The sequence below is a fragment of the Urocitellus parryii genome, chromosome 3 (genome assembly GCF_045843805.1).
Source record: "Urocitellus parryii isolate mUroPar1 chromosome 3, mUroPar1.hap1, whole genome shotgun sequence".
NCBI lineage: Eukaryota > Metazoa > Chordata > Mammalia > Rodentia > Sciuridae > Urocitellus > Urocitellus parryii.
The window spans coordinates 111,299,543-111,320,326 of NC_135533.1; the positions used below are offsets into that span (position 1 = coordinate 111,299,543).

Sequence of the window (20,784 nt, forward strand, 5' to 3'; positions counted from 1 at the left end):
GGCAACATTTTCATCCATAGAAAGATGGCCATAGTTCTTGCAATAGGCAGATATATATTGTCATGGCCTTTAGGAATCCTTGACAAATGGAATGTGACCTCCATCATACAGCCCATTCAGTTCATCCTGCTGGCTTTTGCAAAAACCAGGTAGATAATGTTGAGATCACAACATGCAATCATAAACTTGAGAAGGTATTTTATTCAATCTTTTTATTTTATTATTTTTTTAAATTTTACTGCTGCAGAACAACACAGCCTTTGGCATTTGGTAAGCTGCTATTCATCCTCATCCTCCATGAGTAGGGCAGGTCTTGGAAATTCACCATAACCTACCAAAGACAGCAGTGTCCTTTAACTATCTTCTAGGCTGTGCTAATTCTCATACTGTCTGGCTGTCACGACCCCTCGCCGGCAAGGGAAACACGACACAGGATTCTTCTTTCAGCAGTTTACTCAGGACCTTTGAATCATGATGAGAAAACAGGAACAAGAGAGGAAAGAGAAAGAGTGGTCGGTCTGCCCTAGCTTAAGTACCCAGCCTCGCCAATGAACTAGCACTACGTGGAAAAGTCTAATAGGTGCAGCGCAGCGGAAGCAGGCCAGAGCCCAGCCCCAGAGTCTTACAAGGAGTTGTTTACCTCTAACAACTCTAACCGCTTAGTCATCAGAAGCAGGAAGCCAGCGCCATTTTCAGGGTGCGGTCGCCGGCTCCCAACATCTGTCATTATATGTTTCTAGGGCATTTATACCTTAGTGTGTATATAAATCTTCTGGAGATCGTGTTAAAAGATTTTGATCCAAGAGTTCTGAGGTAGGATCTGTGACTTTAAATTTCTAATAGGTTGCTTGATAATAGTAACACTACTCACCAAAGAGATCAACAGAGATCTTGTCTATCTTCACAAGTGGGAGAATATCATGCTGGTGCTCTAGATTAGTAATATGATGCAAAGTGAACTTGCTGAGCAAAAACCTACCAGTAAACTACCTGTGCTAATAAGCCAATTGAATGCCAGAAGATGAAAAGGAAATCTTATGAAAACTTAGTTTCCTGCCTACCCAAAGGATGTGTTTCTGTGGTTTCAGTCATTCTGTTGTCATTTCTAAAGTTAAAAATGGCACTGTGCTAAGAGCCATAGCCAAGTAGGAATGAAGCATGGCATTTTTGGTTGAAAGGTGACAGCCAGCAAGCCATTGAGATGATAATGATTATGTTAAGATGTGCATTCAATTGGATATTAGACCCCTGCTGTCCGCCTCAGCCTGCTACTTTGGAGCTTTTGCAGGACTCCCGGAGAGCTCCCATTGGTTGGGGAAGTGGTTGGGGTAGGAGGGATTTCCGGAGGAGGGGTTTCCGGTTGGTGGGGCGTGGCCCCGAAGAAGGCCGCATGCATGGTGTTTGTGGAAGTTTTGGAAATAAAGTTTGTTCCTGCTTGAGTGGCTCGTGATTTTTGTCCCCAGCCAGACTGCAGCAGCACTGGAGCTCAGATCTTGAGAAGATCCACAGCATTTGGTTCTCTTCTTTGAATTTTAGAAATTCATTTAGTGTTCTTAGGAATTCTACTGTAACCTATGTTTCAAGTGACTTTGAAGACTGCTAGCTTCAAGTGTGGCCTAGAAGAAGAGAGGGAGGTACATCAATGCCAGCCTTTAGGATAAGCTTTTCTGAAACTTGGCCAACATGACTCACCATGATTCTGGACAGATGAAAATACTTTTTGTGTATCTCTGTTCTGCTTCCTTTGAAGAGTCTCAGAAAAGATCCATATATTTCTGCAGTAAGCTCCTTGTATAGAACTAGGTTTTGTTTTGAAAAACAATTTTAAAAAAACTGAGATTCGGACTGTGGGGTTCTAATTTTCTTTGTGATGTGCTCTTCTTATTGTGAGTAGTGCTCATAAAATATACTGACTCTAAAAGCTACACGAGCACAGCAATTCATTTTAGAGTAAAAGTAATCCTCATATTTGAGGATTAGGTTTGAGTATGTCTAAAATGCACAAAAGAAATTTTATGAACAAATCACCCATTTCTTAGTTCTTGACCTGCCTAAAATCTTCTTAGAAAACAAAAAAAGTAAAGGACTAGAAGCTTTTCATAGATGTTCATGAGCAAGTTGTTGATATCAACCAAGAATAAACAGCTGTGGGATTGGACGCCCACCCAGAGGTACCTGTGAATGACAAAAGAAAAATTTCCCAGTTTTTGGAGCAGTATAATTGTTCTAGTTTGCATGGAGGGAGAAGTATCATGAAGTGTGAATCTGTTCTGACTTCTTTACAGTGCTGAGTAATTTAGCTAATTAACATCCTGAGAGAGAACTCTTGGTGCATGGAAGAAAGCAAAGACCATCACTAGGCTGCACACCAGCAACAGGAATCCAAACACTTCCATTCATTGCATTTGGGCTACAATTTTGTCAATTTTTTCTCAGGTTAGTGAGATAGAAAACATATGCAACGAATTTTATGAAGGGAGTTTATTACTGACCAATAAGCAGAAAAGGAAAAAAGAAGTCTTGGAGGTGTTATAAGCTGGTCCCTTGTTGCCATTGTGGTATGGAAGTAGGATAGCTAACTAATTTCTCAGCAAAGGTACCAGCTCAATGCACACATTCTGAGAGACGCTGGTGAGCTATTCTCAAAACAAACATATGAACTCAATCAATGTCTGGTTTAGAGACTATAATAATAGTAGCTGGAATATTCTTGTCTGAGAAACATATATTCAAAGTTCACCCCTCTTGCCATTTCATGGTCATCACTCCTAATGACTTATGTAGATTTTTATTTCCTTTCCCTGTGATTTTTGTTTCTTCATGATTATATGTGTCCCACAGTTGTAATGCTTTGGCCTATCTATATTTTTGTGACTTCAAAAAAAGTTGTATATAAATTTTTAAAAATTTAGCAAGCAATTTAAATAATTTATCTTTTACTTTTATTATATTTTCATGATTTTACCCAAATGGCAAAATCATGTGTTAATCATTCATACCTTGATAGAGCTTACAGGATATCTTAATATTATGCCAGTCAGTAAATAAATGCATATAGGGCATATAGCCTATAATAGAAGAAAAATATAAAAATACTTATTAAATATGGATAGTTCATACTAAATAGAGAAGTATTTGAGAATAGAGTGCACATAAAATCAATATAATTGAAGAGAAATTCAGGCTGCTCTGAAAAAGGGACAGTAAAAAATTGAAGCATTTGAGAAGGTAGGGAAACTGAAGGAAGAGGATTAATTGTGGTTTTCTTATTGTTCATACTCCAGACTTGATGGATATATAAATGATGGATTTTACACATAAAATTTCAGTTTCAATGTGTTAATCAAGTTTTCTGTACAAATCCTTTATAACATTTCACCTTGATATAAAAATAGTCTCGCATAGAATATCATTCATGGAATAATGGTGGCTATGACACATTTTTTTTCTCTCCTTGAAATAGGCTCAGAGCTTAAGCAACTCTATTGTAATGCAAATAAGATTATTATTATAATTTTAAACGGATATTTTCAAAAGCAGTTATTGCCTGTCAATAATGTTTATGATTATCCCAAATACTTTAATGGCTCTTTTGAGATATTGACATGGAAGGGCAAATAAATAGTTTTCACAACAGATCTTAATGGAGGAAAATAAAATCCTGTTAGCTGTTCATTTTGAAAAATTTCCTTACTGTTTGTAGATTTTTAGTATCAAGAAATGTGTATATATTTACTAGTGTTATTTTCAAAAATCCTTCCATCTTCTTCTTTGATCCTGACATATTTGAGTAAGAGGATTATTATATCTATTTTAAGACAGTACTTTGAAACTGTTAGTAGCTGCTACTGATGTCATTAGTTGATAATACTAACACCATTACAAATGTGAAAATTCATGCTATACATGCATAATTTAATGTGGATTACCAAAATAACTATAAAAAGGTAAATCAAAAGTAGAACTTCCTGGTTATCAGCAATTCATACAAAGCATATGAAATTTTAACAGTTGAGTTAAATCTAGAATCAACAAATGGGACTTACTCGAACTAAAAAGTTTTTTCTGAGCAAAAGAAACAATAAGAGAGATAAACAGGGAGCCTACATCATGGGAACAAATCTTTACTCCTCACACTTCAGATAGAGCCCTCATATCCAGAGTATACAAAGAACTCAGAAAATTAGACAATAAGATAACAAATAACCCAATCAACAAATGGGCCAAGGACTGGAACAGACACTTCTCAGAGGAGGACATACAATCAATCAACAAGTACATGAAAAAATGCTCACCATCTCTAGCAGTCAGAGAAATGCAAATCAAAACCACCCTAAGATACCATCTCACTCCAGTAAGATTGGCAGCCATTATGAAGTCAAACAACAATGAGTGCTGGCGAGGATGTGGGGAAAAGGGTACACTTGTACATTGTTGGTGGGACTGCAAATTGGTGCAGCCAATTTGGAAAGCAGTATGGAGATTTCTTGGAAAGCTGGGAATGGAACCACCATTTGACCCAGCTATTCCCCTTCTCAGTCTATTCCCTAAAGACCTAAAAAGAGCATGCTACAGGGACACTGCTACATCGATGTTCATAGCAGCACAATTCACAATAGCAAGACTGTGGAACCAACCTAGATGCCCTTCAATAGATGAATGGATAAAAAAAAATGTGGCATTTATACACAATGGAGTATTACTCTGCATTAAAAAATGACAAAATCATAGAATTTGGTGGGAAATGGATGGCATTAGAGCAGATTATGCTAAGTGAAGCTAGCCAAGCCCTAAAAAACAAATGCCAAATGTCTTCTTTGATATAAGGAGAGTAACTAAGAACAGACTAGGGAAGAAGAGCATGAGAAGAAGACCAACATTAAACAAGGATGAGAGGTGGGAGGGAAAGGGAGAGAGAAGGGAAATTGCATGGAAATGGAAGGAGACCCTCAGGGCTATACAAAATTACATACAAGAGGAAATGAGGGGAAAGGGAAAAATAATACAAGGGGGAGGAATGAATTACAGTAGTGGGGGTAGAGAGAGAAGAGGGGAGGGGAGGGGAGGGGAGGGGGGATAGTAGAGGATAGGAAAGGCAGCAGAATACAACAGACATATGAGTATATCAATATGTAAATCAATGGAAGTGTAACTGATGTGATTCTGCAAGCTGTATATGGGGTAAAATGGGAGTTCATAACCCGCTTGAATCAAAATGTGAAATATGATATATCAAGAACTATGTAATGTTTTGAACAACCAACAATAAAAAAATTAAAATTAAAATTAAAAAAATTTTGAGTTAATATAATATAGGGGCATGAAAAATAATTTGTTCCTCTAAGAAATTTTTAAAATATGTGTATTACAATGTGTTTTCATGTGCAATCACACTGAAACACTAACCTGAATATCTGAACACAAACTATAATAATAATGATGTGTTATTCAGTCAATCAGACAAATTGTTGAGAAAGGAAAAGAATGGGGATTATTTTTATATATAGCAGTTTGTATATTTGGAAATATTTCCAATGCTTTATTTGATAACTTTATTCTTATAGTAATCCTATGACATTTTATTATCAGTTAATATTAGAAAAGCATTTTAATGATAGTTTAAATTATCATTATTTGTTTCATTATTAACATATGATCTTGCTTCCAGTATTTTGTCTCATGTTTACTCTTTTAAAAATGTTTTTCAGTGTGGCTTTTTATTAGTTGCATTTTGCTGTATTGAATTCTGCAATTTATGGATTAATAATATAAACTACCTAGACTATTGCTTTTTATGGGTTAAATTTATGACATTATAAAGAAAGACATTAAACAAGTATTCAATAATTTATACATAAATAAGCAGAGTATTAAAGAATTACATAGTAAATTCTTATATTAAACTGAATAATATTACAAATCAAACTGTAGGATCTCAATAGCATTTCTAAGATGCATACCTAAGAGAGAGATGCAGGAAGTAAATATTAGTACTAAAACCAAGGATCAAGCACTAAAATTGATTTTTCATAATGGCAAAGGGTAAATTTACATGATATGATTAAAAATTTTTAATTTCTCTTGAGATTTCTTCTTTTAGCCATGTGTTAATCTCCAACTGTATTTGTTATTATTTTCTAGTTTCATTCCCTGTTGGTCCCAGAGAAAACATGATATGATTTTTATTCCTTCAAGTTTGTTAAGGTATATTTTGTGGCCTAGAATTTGGTTTATCTTAGTGAATATCACATGTGAATTTGAGAAGAACATGAAATCTGCCTCCACAGGCTGTCGTGATGTCAATTATATCCTGCTGATTTATGGTGCTCTTCAGCTCAACTTTGTCCTTACTAAATTGTTGCCTATGGATCTGTCCATTGCAGATAGAGAGGCATTAGAATATCCAACTATAATAGTAGATTTATCTGTTTTTCCTTGCAATTTTATCAGTTTTTAACTCATGTAATTTGACATTCTATGAGATGCACATATTTGAAGTCTGCTGTCAGTGAGTCTACTCTTTTATCATTCTGTATTATCACTAAATTATTTTTTTGCTCTGAAGCCTGCTGTCTGAAATTAAAATATCTATTTCCACCTTCCTTTGATTAGGGGTACATGGTAAATCTTTCCCCATTACTTGACTTTCAAGGGACATATGCCTTTATATTTAAAGTGGGCTTCATGGAGATAACATAGGGTTAGGTCTTGTTTTTGAGTCCATTTGAGCAATCTCTGTTTTTAACATTGATATGCTTAGAACATTCATGTTCAAGGTGATTATTGATACTGTTGTATTGATATCTACTCTACTTCTCACTCTTGTATTTGATGCTCGTTTGTTTATATTTTTGTCTTCCACACTTTTTCTGCCTTCTGTGGTTTTAATTGTGCATTTTTTGGATTTCATTTGCTTTCCTTTCTTAGCAAATTAATTATACTACCTACCACTTCTTTTTTTTAACATGTCTGCAAAATTCATTTACAACTTAGTCAAGTCCACATTAAAAAAAAAACACAATACTACTTCATAGATAATCACATATCTTGTTTGTTTGTTTAGGTTTGATTTTTTGGTACTGGGGATTAAACTCGGGGTGCCTTAACACTGAGCTACATCCCCAGTCTTTTTATATTTTTTTATTTTGAGGCAAGGTCTTGCTAAGTTCCTGAGACTGGTCTCAAACTTGCAATCCTCACCTCAGCCTCTGGAGTCTAGGATGTATAGGCGTGTGCCATCATGTCCAGTGCACATATGTTATAATAACAAATTATCCATTAATTTGTCCCTTCTTTCCACCCCTTGTAGCTTTGTTATTATCTACTTAATTATATCTAAACATATATACACACTAATATATGCTTATGTATGCTTATATATCCATGTATATATTTATAATAATCTTCATATAATTTATATATGAAAATTATACACACACACACACACACACACACCATACATGTGACTGTCCTGGGGAATATTCTAATATCTGGCAAGACATTTCTGGGTATGTCAGTAAGGGCATTTTCAGAAGAGATTTTTTTTTTTCTTTTGATACTGGGGATTGAGCCTGGGGTGCTTTACCACTGAGTGATATCCCTACCCCTTTTTATTTTTATTTTTAGGCAGGGTCCCACTAATCTGTTGAGACTGGCTTTGAAATTGCAATCTTCCTGCCTCAGCCTCCCAGGCTACTAGGATTAAAGGTGTGCGCTACCATGACTGGCTTTTTAAATCTGTATACAAAGTAAAGATCACTTCCATCAATGCTGGTAGATTTCATCCAATCTGTTGAGGGTATGGATGGGGAAAAAGGCTAAAGAAGGGTAAATTTGCTTTCTCTTGAACTAGAATATTCATCTTCTCCTTAACTCAGGCATCCTGGTTCCTGCCATTCTTAAACCTTTGGACTCCATGTTTTGCTCCAGTGTACACATACTTCAGTTGACTGTCATGTGTTAGCCTAGGACTGAGAATTTTAGAATTGGCTCCCCAAGTTCTCAGACCTTGGACTGAAATTATCACACTGGCTCCCTTGGTTCTCCAGGTTTAGACAGCATTTTGTGGGTCTTCTCAGTCTCCATGATGATTCAGCCAATTCTTATAAATAAATTCTTATAAAATTTCCATATATATATATATATTTATATATATAATATATATATTTATATATATAAAATATATATATATATTATATATGTGTGTGTGTGTGTGTGTGTGCTTGCCAAGAAATTAACTAACTAAAAGTCAGATAATAAGAAGAGTATGGAGCACTGTGACCATGAACAAAGTTATTCTGAGAATATTTATCCATGCTTGAAAAGATTAAGCTGCCGAGAGGATGTATTTATTTTTTGCTGTATAAAAGAAGCAGGGAAAAGATAATCATGCTGTTCATTACTCCTGGATGTGTGTGTGTGTGTGTGTGTATGTGTGTGTGAGTGTGTCTTTCTTTATGCATCTCTGCTGTACCAGGAATTATAGATTGTCAGCAGGTTCTGACAGAGGGGAAGGTAGCAAGCAAGCAGGAGGGGGACAGTGGCTCAGAGGATGAGAGTGAGGCTGAGGAAGAGAGTGAGGACAAGAGCAATGAAGAGAGTGAGGAGGGCCCTGAGAAGGAAATGGAAGATGCACAAAAAAAGGAGGTAGAGAAAGACAACCAAGGAGACTCTGAGGACGGAGGAGATGCCACCAATGCAGAAAGCAAATTTCACCCAGAAATAGAATAGGAAGCAGAGAGTGGCCCAGAGGAAGTGTCCAGCCAGGAGTTGATTTAAGCCCCAATTGCTAGAAAGATAGGCAGCTTATCTGTTTCCTGTGTCTGGTCATTGAGGCTCACCAGGGCCACCAGTTCTCCACTCTAGGTGAAGCCTTCAAAGAACTCAGAGTAAGTATCAGGCATTGAGAGCACAGGCCTAGTGGTCAGGACAGCTGGGTTTCAATTCAGATGACCTATCAGGGACTACATGGACTTGTCCCTCAAAAGCTGGACTATTCAACTTGTTGGGAGCTGTTCTTTTTCACAGCTGTTCTTTTTGGTTGAACAACTTTGAGAATCCCATGAAGGTATGAACTTTAATCTGAGAAAAACTATAGTACATACAAAATCTAGTATATAATTTCTAAAATATCACAAGCCTCTGGTCTCTGGATCCCAGGCAAAGTAATCCTTGAATGTTTTTAACCCCACTTTGGTCAGTGTAAAAATCATCACCATTGTTAAAACTAGTGCCTTGACTGAGAGTTCTTGATAAGGGGATCTCTGCCTACTTAAAAACAGGAAACCATGATTTTATCAAATTAATCTAAGGGGTGATTCCTCCCTAGGATAATGGTTTTGATAATGACTTGATGTGTGCCTTGGATTACTCCTTTTAGGTTCTAGGTATGTGAAACTTGGTAGAAGAGTAAGAAGGCCAAGGCCAAGTGGGAGTGAAAATGAATGTTCTCAGGTTCTCTGGCCTTTTACTTATCTTGGACCTTACTGGTACCCTGAAAACAGTGTTTGGCAAGCCTTAGATTTTGGTAAACATTTGTTGAAGGAATGAATTTGCAAATGTGTTTGTGAAAGCAAAGTGACCACAATACTCAGAGTGACCAACAAATCTTTATTGCAGCAGTGCAAAAGAGGAAAGAGAGAGAGAGAGAGAGAGAGAGAGAAAGCCTGGCAGGGAAAGGTTTTTATAGCCCTTCTGCTGTGCTGCCTAAATCTAATAGGGTCTCTGTGTTTGCAAGCTGCCTTGTTGGCACAAGGTTGGTTAAGCGTTCAGCCTTGAGTGGGGGCTTGAGCATTTGGACTTGATACAAACAGGTGATAAAGAACCAGACAGAGGGGGTTTGAGTGGCTGGGTCATCCTGCAGCTAACACTTGTTTAGCATGCCCTGCAGACAACTTAGTTCAGCCTGTCCTGTATGTAACATTCCTCCTTTTTTTTCCCCTAAGTGTCATGGGGAGGCATAAAATCATCTGACAACTTCCTGTTTAATGGTGGGGCAGTGAAGGACCTATAAGGGAAAGTGGAGGAATGTCCTGGAGACAGGTCTGGGAACACCAGGGCAGCTAGAAATAACACCCAGTGGCTATACACAGTTATTTCTGCAGGGGTGAAGACCACAAAATTCCTTGAAGTCATAAGTCATCAATGGCATCAAACTAGTCCTGGGTGGAGGAGATCCTTAGTATCAGCCACTGGTCCTGTTGCAGGGACTCTAGGAAGTATTGAAAGTGTTGTCTCCATGTAGTGTCAAAAGCACCTGAAGAGAATCAGAGCGAGCAAAAATAGCATGAGGATTAAAGCAAAGGTCAGTTTTGGCCGGAGTTCCACGCTGCAGGACTAGCAGAGAAGAGGCCAAGGGCCATGAGGTGGCATAAAGGCTTAAAAATCCAGGGTGGCAGGCTAAGATATTCTCTGGGTTCCTTGTCTCTCTCGCTGTCAAATGGCCGTAGTTTTTGCATTGTCAGCATTGGGTGAAAGCTCCTTGAGAGGAGATGGAGTCAACTAGGTCATGAAGCAGTTGGCAGTCCCTGAAAAGAAACTGGTTAAAGGTATGGTTAGAAATTGTGTTCATCTGGTTTTAGAGGAACTATATTATGCTTGGGAGGAAAGTGCAGAAGAGTATTATGCCTATAAGAGAGACTAAGAAGGGCATGACAAAGGGATTTGAAAAGAATTCCAGAAAAGAAGTTTGGGTAGTAGTTTTAGTCAGTTGGGTTGGAAAGTCAGTGAGTTTGTTAACATTCTGTTCTACTAGGCCTGATTCATTCACATAATGGCAGCACCCTTCCCTTAGAAATAGGCAAGTACCTCCCTTTTCAGCTGTCAATAAGTCTAATGCTCCTTGGTTTTAGAGAACCACCTGAGCCAGAGAGGTGACCTGTCTCTGGAGGGAGGAGAGTGACTCTGCTGTAGCATCGAGAGCTGCTTGAAGCTTTTTGTGAAGGTCATCTTCAGTCCAGATAGAGTGCCCTGTAGCTCCACCTGATACTCCAACTGCTACAGTTGCAGTTACAGAGATTCCTATCAGAATAGGCAGGAAGGCTGCATGCTTACTGCGTGGAGAAGTAGAGTGAGAGAAAAAGTGTTCAAATTCTGTGGTGCTATATAAAGTAAGTTGAGGGGTTACTTGCACAACAAACAGGGAGTGGTTATATTGTCAGGAATGTAGGTCATTAAGTTTCCATTATGTCAAAGATAGTCTCCAGCATTTGGGTTTGTTTGTAGAAGCAGTCATGTAATGCCACCATCTGTCATGTTGTGTGTGTGTGACGAGGGACTAATGCAGAGCCATGGGGGCAAGGAAGAGAAATTGGTGTTACTGGTGTGGGTTCCCACAAAGGGATGTTTGAGGCAGATTGCATTGTACTGCCTATGGGGGAGAAATCTTATGAGGAGAAGTTGAGGGGGACTGCAGCCAGGAGGGGCCTTTCTAGGGAGCACAAAGAAAATATTTTTGGGGATTTAGGGTGGGAACCATTGTGTTTAGAAGTGCCAGTGTGTTTTGGATGATTTTGATCCAAGTATGGATCTGGGAACTGGGTTTGGAGGGGTCTGAGGAGGAGAGACCTTGGAGTTTCTCTGTTTAGTTAGAACCTTTTCAGAGTGCTCTATGTCTGAGGTGAAGATTGTTGATTTGGAGGGGGCCTGTGTTACTATGCTCCTCCCTTTCCATAAATATACAGAGGATTTGGTCTGGTAGATGGCTCAAAAGGGGGTCCCTGTGGCTCCTGAGGCCCATCGTGGGTGGGCTGGGTCATAGATTTTTAGTGCAAAATGGTATTTTTTTTCTGTCTGCCATGTGCTCTGGACTCTTGCCAAGTCTCCTCAGGTATCAAATGGAACATACTGGTATCTAGTTTCCTGTCATAATTATGGATTCTATATGACCAGGAAGGACAGCCTTTATAAGTTCCTGGCCACCATGTACAATAATCTTGTGTCTAATTGAATAGTTAGCAGAGATAGGGTCCTATTGAGGCTGTTTTGTAGAATCAAAAATTTACAAGAGAAATGGTAATAGGGGCAGTTGAGTTGAGGGGCTTGTCAAAAGTGACACTTTGTACAGTTTTTTATATGGATCCATCCTTCCATTGATCAACTACTGTGAATCTTCATATGTAAGATCCAAAGGAGATATGGAAAAGGGTGGTGTAGGCTAAGAGGATGTAAGGGAGGTAGACCCGGATCTGGAGGTTATTCATTGTTTCTTGGGGGACCTGGCAAAATGAAGTTTCAGTGGGTTGGTGGGAGAAGGGTTGCAGGCATATGCCAGTGAAGAAAAGGAGGTATCCACAAACTCAGGCTCAGGAGCTGATGCAGGTTTTAACCTGGAAATATGAATCCAGGGAGTTAGCTTTGTTGGAGACTCCTAAAGCCTCACAGTGGTGGGAGGACATTGGGTAACTTGTAGGGGTCCTTCCCATTTTGGTGACAAGAACACACCTTGGTGTTGTGGGGGAGAGAACAATACCAAGGCTCCTGGCATTAGGGGAGAGAAGCGTGAGACTTCTGGAGGTCTGGGAGTAGGGTTTCTTGGTTTTTACAGAGTTGAACGTGTATAAAGGAGAGAGAGGGAAAGAGAGACTTTCTGGTAGAGTCCACAGAGAAGCTATGACACCAGGGGAAAGGGCAGGATGGCCATACATGACTTCAAATGGGGAGAGAAGGGTGGGTTTTCTGGGTGATACTCTAAGACGGAGTAAGGCAAGGGGAAGGAGTTTTGCTCAATCTAGGTGAATTTCAAGGGTAAGTTTGGTTACAATTTCTTTTATTGTTTGGTTGGTTCACTCCACCTTTCTTATGATTGTGGATGATAGGGGATGCGCAGGTGTCATGGGATGTTAAGAGCTTTAGCAATATGCTGCAAATCTGAGAAATGAATTTGAGTCTATTGTTGGACTGAAAAGATGTGGGTATTCCAAATCTGGGTATAGTCTCAGAGACAAGGATAGAGGCGACTGTGGTAGCCCACTTGTTGGCAGTTGGGAAGGCTTCGACCCACCCTGAGATAGTATCTACTAGAACTAGTAGGTATTTAAGTTTGTGAACTGGTGGCATGTTGGTAAAATCCAGCTGCCAGTTAGCTGCTGAATGTGCCCCATGCTTGATGTGTGGGTAAGGTTCCAGGTTTTAGGATTTCTTCTTTTACAGATGGAGCAGTTAGAATTAGCTGTTTCAGAAAGTGAACATCCTTGGGACTGAGTGTGAGAAATGAGCTTGTAAAAGCTTTTAGGCTTTGATAGTTAGTGTGAAAGATAAAATGAAGGTATGAGAGCATGGATTGATACTGGGGATTTGGGTTGTGGGATAACTGGTGCTAGGGTACAATATGGGGCAAGGGCTGCTAGTCAGGCTTCCTGATTAGCCCTTGAATTGCCTCTTGTAACAGGTGAAGAGTCATGTTGGTGTGAGCGAGAATTTGTGATTCTGATTTTAGTGGGAGGGAGTGAGGCTCTAAGCAGATCAGCATTGGTGACTGTGGCACCCCTAGTTGTAAGAAGTCCTCTCTCTTTCCATATGGCAGAGTGGGAGAGGATTATGTGATAAACATATTTAGAGTCTGTATATAATGCCCTAGTGATGGCTATAAATTCAGCTTGCTGGTTGGTGGTGTGTGGAGGTAGGGATTTTGCCTTTATTGTAGAAAATTTTATACTGAGTGGGTCAGTCAGGGAGATAACAGATTATCCTGCATGATGATGGCCATCTAGTGTGAAGGTGCTGCCATCAATAAACCAAGTGTAAGCGGCATCAGGCAAAGGCCCTTCATGGATATGAGTGAGGCAGGGGATAAGGTTTCCTAGTACTTCAAGGTAGTAATGGGAGGGAGGTGTTTCAATTTGGGGAAGAAGAGTGGCTGGGTTTAGGGCTGAGCAGGCCCTAAAGGAAATGGGGGGATCATGGAGGAATGAGACCAGAAGGAAAAGAATGTGGCAGGGAGTAAAGGTCTTTAAGCTTTTGTAAGTGAGAAGATCCTCCAGAGTGTGAAGGGAAATGATGATATTTGTGCTCCAAAAGTCAGTTTATTTGTCTCCTGTAGTAAAGTGTGTACTGCAGCTAGAGCACGCAGGAATGGGGCCCACTCCCTAACAGTTGGTTCTAGTTGTTTGGAAAGATAAGCGACAGGAGCAAAGATGGGCCCTTTATTTTGACCTAAAACCCCAAGGGCTAGCTAAGCCTGTTTTTTCATAAACATACAGAAGAAAGTTTTGTTGGAAGTCTGGGATATATAGGGCTGGTGCTTGGAGGAGGGCTTGCTGTATGGAGAGAAAATAAGATTTAGGTGATGAGGGGAGGGGCTCCTGTTTGTGTCCCTTGGCCATTTCATATAGTGGTTTGGCTGGAAGTGAGAAATTGGGACTCCAGGCACTAAAATATCCTGCTAGACCCAGGAAGGATATAATTTCCTCCTTACTTTTTGGGACAGGGTACTCCTGAATTAGAGCTTTTTGAGTTGGACTCCAAGGTAGGTGACCTGGGGTTGTGATAATTTTACTTTTTTGGGAGACACCCATTAAATCTTGTCAGCCAGAAAACATGGTGGTGTCCATTTTGGAAATATTGAGGGAAGGACTGCAGAGGAGTAAGCCATCTACATATTGGAGGAGAGTCAAAAGAGGGAGGTTGAAGCCATTTAGATTGGCAGACAATGTCTCACCAAAAAATGTGTGGGCTGTCACTAAAGACTTGAGGGAGGAAAGTCCATGTTAATTGCTGAGATCATTGAGTATCTGGATCTGTCCAGGTAAAGGCAAAGAGGTCTTGAGAAGGTAGGACCAAAGAAATGTTCAAAAATGCATCCTTTAAATCTATAACAGAAAAATAGAAAGTTGAGGCCAGAATAACGGACAGGACAGTATATGGGTTTGGAACTAGAGGGTGGATAGGTTTGTTTGCCTCATTCACAAGCCAAAATCCTGGAACAAGCAGTAAGTCCCATTGGGTTTTTTGACTGCAAGAACGGGAATATTATATGCTGAATGTGTGGGGCTAAGAAAGCCTTTTTTGAGAAGGCTGGAATGATGGGTTGTAGTCCCTTTTAACTGGACATTGGGAGGGGATACTGAGGCTTATTTGGTATGTGATAGGTATTTTTTAAGTGTACCTCAACTGGGGGGCACTGAGCCAGGGATGGTGTCTCTGTGTCCCTGACTAATGGTTATACTTGATCTTGTGGATGCAGAAGGGGTTGATCTGGTATAGCCTGTAGGGCAGCCATGGCTATAATTGAGGGGATGGAGGATGGTGAAAACAGCAGAAAGGAAATCATGGCCTTAAATTTAGATAGAATATCCCTGCCTAATAGGGGAATGGGGCATTGGGGCATCACCAGGTACCACAGTCTGGCTGGGCAAAATAACGGTGGGGGGGTGACAAGCAACTTGTGAAGTTTGATACAGCAGGAGCCATTTATTGTAGGACTACAGGGGTATATATACATAACTGAATACACAGCTTGTTTCAATTTAGCATCATCCAGTTACATCAATCAGTCATTAAGGAATCCTCATTATCTTAATAATTACAGACAGCTTAACTCAATCAACACCATCTAGACACAGCACTCAGTCATTAAAAAATCCTCATCATCCTAATGGCTTGCTGGCATTACTTCACAAACCACTCCCTCTGGCAAAGTGCCAGGTGCCATCTTGACTTGTTTACAGACCCTAACATCCAGGAAGGAGTGTGAGAATTGTGGCCTGAATAAGCAGGGTAGGGGTGGGGTGGTTTTGGGATATATTGTTTTTCCACCTACCCCAACATTAGGGGACTGAGAGGAAAGTATGGATCCCCAAAACAGCTATAAGACCTAGAATGTTGCTCCAATGTCTATTAAAAAAAGAATTTTGTGGCCATCAACTCATTTGGACCCTGGATTCCAGCATGGTGATTGGACTTGTTGGGACAGGAGCATTGAAGCCCCATCAACCATCAGTGGCCAGTCCCATGAGATTATGGGGGATAGGGCCTGGCTGGGCACCCCTTCATGTATGAGGACATCCCAGTTCCACAGCCTATTGTGGATCATTGTGGGCACATTGTGGTCTGGTAGGCTACCTTGGATTGGGGCAGGCCCTGTTCCAATGTCCTTCTTGTCCACACTTAAAGCAGGTCCCAGGGGGTTCTAACTTCAGTGGATGGTTTTGCCACCTAGAAGATTAATTTTGAGAGGGCCCACAGAGGGCTGGAGCCAGCATTTGGCTCTTTAGGCATTTAGCCTTCTCATCTTGGTTGTGATAGACCTTAAAAGCAGTAGCAAGAATCTTGGTCTGGGGAGTGAGGGGGCCTCGTTGTAATTTTTTAAGTTTGATCTGAATATCAGGAAAACTTTGGGCAAATAAATAACTCATCAGTAACTGTCAGCCATCAGGGGTTTCTGGGTCCAAATTAGTGTATTGCAGGAGAGCCTTAGTAAGGCGGTCCAGAAAGGCTGTGTTCTCATGTTTATCTTCGATAATTTCCTGAAATTTCTCAAAATTGACTGCTTTCTGGGCTGCCCTTTTTAGGCCTGCTAGAATACAAGTGGTGAAATAATCTCAGTTTGTGATGCCATTATTGGTGTTGTAATCCCAGAGGGTTCTTGGTGTGGGACTTCTTGGGACCCAATGGGATGTGCCAGATTGTTCTGATGGATCTCAACAGCATGAGTGTGAGCCTGTTCCCAAAACCATCTCCTCTTCTCAGGAAGTAAAGTATTGTAGAGGATCATATATACATTATGGAAGGTGAGGCTATAGAATTCTTTGGTACATATAACTGGGTTGGTGGTATATGAGACTAGTTGTTTTTCAGTTTGGGAGAGGTAAGCCATAGAAAAGGGGACATGTACTTGGACAATGCTTTCAGTACCTGCTACCTCACACAGGGGGCAACGATTTCAGGAAGGGCAGTGGTTTGGAATTTGGATCTAGTCTCTGTAGGGGAAAAAGCAGGTTGCTGAGGTGGGAGTGATGGCAGAGAGGCTGAAGCAGAAGGTTGAGGGTGAGGACCTATTGGAGCCAGGCGATAGGGTGGAGGTTCATCAGCAGGTCAAAATAGTGGATGAGTCTGGAGAAGGAGAAGGTTGGGGATCCATGGTTGGGGGGATTGGTTTTCGAGCAAGAAGAATTTGTAGAGGTTTGCAAGAGGTGCAGACAGCAGGGTTGGATCGGACCAAGAACAAAGCTTGGACATAAGCAATCTCTACCCATTTTTTGAATGCTCACAGTAGTTGTAGAGACCCCTTAGAATGGAGGGATCCAGAGACCCAAAAGAGGGCCATCTGCTTTGGTTGTCTAAGGGATAAGTGGGCCAGACCTGGGTGCTATATTTGATCAATTTTGGGGGTTTGATGTCTAGTGTCAAGGAGAGGGTTTTGAAGTTATCCAAGAGGCAATGTAAGGAGAGTGGGCCAGCAGAGAGGATGCATTACCCATGTCACAAACATAGAATAAGGGAGAGGGAAGGGGACGCAAATGTAGTATAAGAGAGAGGGAAGAAAATGATTTATTGGCAAAAGGGGTGAAACCGCTAGAGCCAAAAATCAGGAGTGCCTAGTGGCAGGTTGGAGCTGCAGAGATTGGTCATCACCGAATCCTGACAGTCGAGGCTCTCATCCTGAATGGGGCCATAGCCGTGGGAGACCTTGGCCAAGGCTTTAAGGGACCCCTCCTGGAGAGGCTGGAGACTCCAGGGCCAGCAAGAGGAGAGAGAGAGAGAGAGAGAGAGAGAGAGGAAGGGGAAGAGACAGGAAGGGGAGGGTAAGTGCATCTCTAGTTGCCGAGACTTAAATGTGAGAGGACTTTACGAGAGCCACCAAATCCATGAAGTTCTGGGTGGGATGTGATGTTTAGTTCTCTGTTGTATGCTCCTGGAGGTTACACAGTCCTTTGAGGGTGACCTACAAAGCCTATGCTGGTAAACTACCAGCTGGGAAGGGGAAGGGAAATAATTTTGAACCCAAGAGAAGAATCCGCCCAAAGAAGGTGTCCCTGAGGGCCACTGTGGCCTTAAAGGCTGTGGTGGGGTGTTTTCGTCCCCACAGTTGGGTGAAAAGGTTTTCTGGATGATCAGCAGTCAAAACCTCCTGACACCACATTGGGTTTAGGACCCAGGAAGGGGAAACTCACCAATCAAAGGCGGGGGGTGGATGTAGTTCTGGCAGTCGAGAATATGGGTTCAGGCCTTTCCATGAGTGGCACTTCTGGAGGCAGAGGGACCCCAAAATGGGTTTTAACCTTCCTCCTGGGTTTCAGTACCAATGAAAGAAAAGTGATCACAACACTCGGAGCAACCAAGAGATCTTTTTTGCAGCAGTGCAAAAGAGGAGAAAGAGAGAGAGAGAGAGAGAGAGAGAGAGAGAGAGAGAGAGAGAGAGAGAGAGAGAGAGATCTCGAGATCCTAGCAGGCGAAGATTTTCATAGCCCTTCTGCTGTGCTCCTAAATCTAATAGGATCTCTGGGTTTGCAAGCTGCCTTGTTGGCACAAGGGGGTTAAGTGTTCAGCCTTGATCAGGGGTTTGAGTGTTCATTCTTGAGCAGGGGGTCAAAGCATTCAGCCTTGAGTGGGAGCTTGAGCATTTGGACTTGACACAAACAGTTGATAAAGAATCAGACAGAGAGTGTTTGAGTGGCCAGGTCATCCTGCAGCTAACACTTGTTTAGCATGCCCTGCAGACAACTTAGTTCAGCCTGTCCTGCACCTAACAACTTATATTATGAATTCTTACAACAAGCAAGAGAAACTGCTGTTGTTAATCAAGTTGAGAAGTTTGTGAGGTTAGCATTTAGTGATTAGCACATTAGTAAATGTCTTTCATTTCAAAATGGCTTTTGCTCCTAAGCAACCTCAGAGTTGCTGGCATTGGGATCAGAAAAATTGTTCTAGTACTTGGAATTGCACCCAGGGGAGCTTTACTACAGACTCAAATTTTTAAATTTTTATTTTGAGACAGAACCTTGCAAATTTGCTGAGGCAGGCCTCTAACTTGTCATCATCCTGCCTCAGCCTCCTGAGTTTCTAGGATTGCAGGCATGTGCCATTGCACCTAGCTGGATAACAAATATTTTGATAATGAAGATGCCTTGTATAAAAACATGTACAATAATAATTATAAAGCAAATATTGATATAACGTCCACCCAGGTAAGAAGTAGAATATTACTAGCAATGTTGACACCACCCATGTCATTTTCCAGTTACATCCATCTTTCTCCACATAACAACCATTCTCCTGACTTTGGGGTAGTTTCCTTGATTATCTTTATACTTTTACCACCTATGTATGCCTTCCTAAATTTATTTGAACTTGTCACTATTGGTCTTATGTTTTTATTATTCATTCTTTTGAGTGTTGCTTCATTTATTAAATGTTTGTGAGATTCCTCAATTGGGTGTGGTTTGTTTTTATTGCTATATTGAAGTCTTTTGTATATTTAAAATGGATGATGAATCTAGGAGTGAAATTTCTGAGTCTACCTTCAGTAGTACTAGATGCTACCAACTGTTTCCCAAAGTGATTGTACCGATCTGCACCGTCATGAAGAGTATGAGTTCCTGTGGCTCTATATCTTCACCACCACTTGCTGTTGTAGAGTTTTTATTTTTTGTCAATCTCAAGGGTATTTAATAAATGGTATCTTATTGTGTTTTTCATTTGCATTTCTGTGGTTACTCATAACATTGAGAAACTTTTGTATTTCCTCTTTTTGTGAAGTACTGAGTCAGGTCTTTTGCACATTTTCGATTAGATCATGTATCTTTTATTCTCATTAATTTACAGTTGTTTTCCGTGCATTTGTTTTTTTCTTTTTTACTTTTTTGTTGTTTTATGTGGGTTTCAAACATATTCTAATTTGTGTTTTTTGTTTTTTAAAAAAAGATTATTTCTTGAATGAAGATTGCAGTATGCTAAAATTTATCAATACTTTCTGTTTATGGTTTGCACTTATTAAAAATCTTATTCCACTTAGTGTCAAGAAAGGCCTGAAAATTTAACTCAGAGGTAGAGCACCCATGTATTCAGACCCCAGTATTGCCCCCCACCAAAAAAAATCCCTTTATATACCTGATATATATATATGACCTGCTGTGCCATCTGTGATATATCAAGTATTTGTGAACATGTTTGTAGGCTCTTCTTTTCTGTACTGTTGTAATATATTTCTGTGTGAACAAGATGTTTTCCCAGTTACTATAGTTTTTAATATCTGTAGAGCAGATTTTTCTACTTTGTTTTTCAACCAGAGTGTCTCATTCAGCTTTATTCTTTACATTTTGTAGAATAGAACTATAAAACATTTTTTCCAGGACATTTTGTGGGTATTTTTTTAAATATTATATTTACCTTGTGATGTTTATTTTTTGATATTTCATAATTTTATAGTATTATAAAATGTTTATAATTTGTTTTCTAATTACATATAGGAATTTAATTAAATTTTATTTTGTTTTTTATATTAAACTATCTGCTAAACTCTCTTACACATTCTAATAATTGTAGAATTATTCTACATATGTGATCATAGTATCTGTGGACATGGGCATTTTTTGTTTCTTTTCAATCATAATACCTTTTATTTGTTCAATCAAAAATTTTTTTTAAAAGACAGCTGGATTCTCAAATCTGCTTTTGCATCTAATTTTTTAAAACTTCATGTCATGCAACATTTAGAACTCCAGTTTACAATTGCAAAAGACAGCAAGTAGAAAGATGATAGCTTAGAATTATTAAAAAAATAGCTTAGACCTTAAAACCCTTTCAATCAAACAGGGAAAACAAAGAATTAATATTTTTTGAGCACCT

General features: G+C 39.9%; 1 pseudogene; it reads left to right on the forward strand.

The window, feature by feature from the left end:
• Positions 1-17,177, forward strand: part of LOC144253730 (tripartite motif-containing protein 44-like) — a 146,656-nt pseudogene extending 129,479 nt beyond the window's left edge.
• Positions 17,178-20,784: the final 3,607 nt, after the last annotated feature.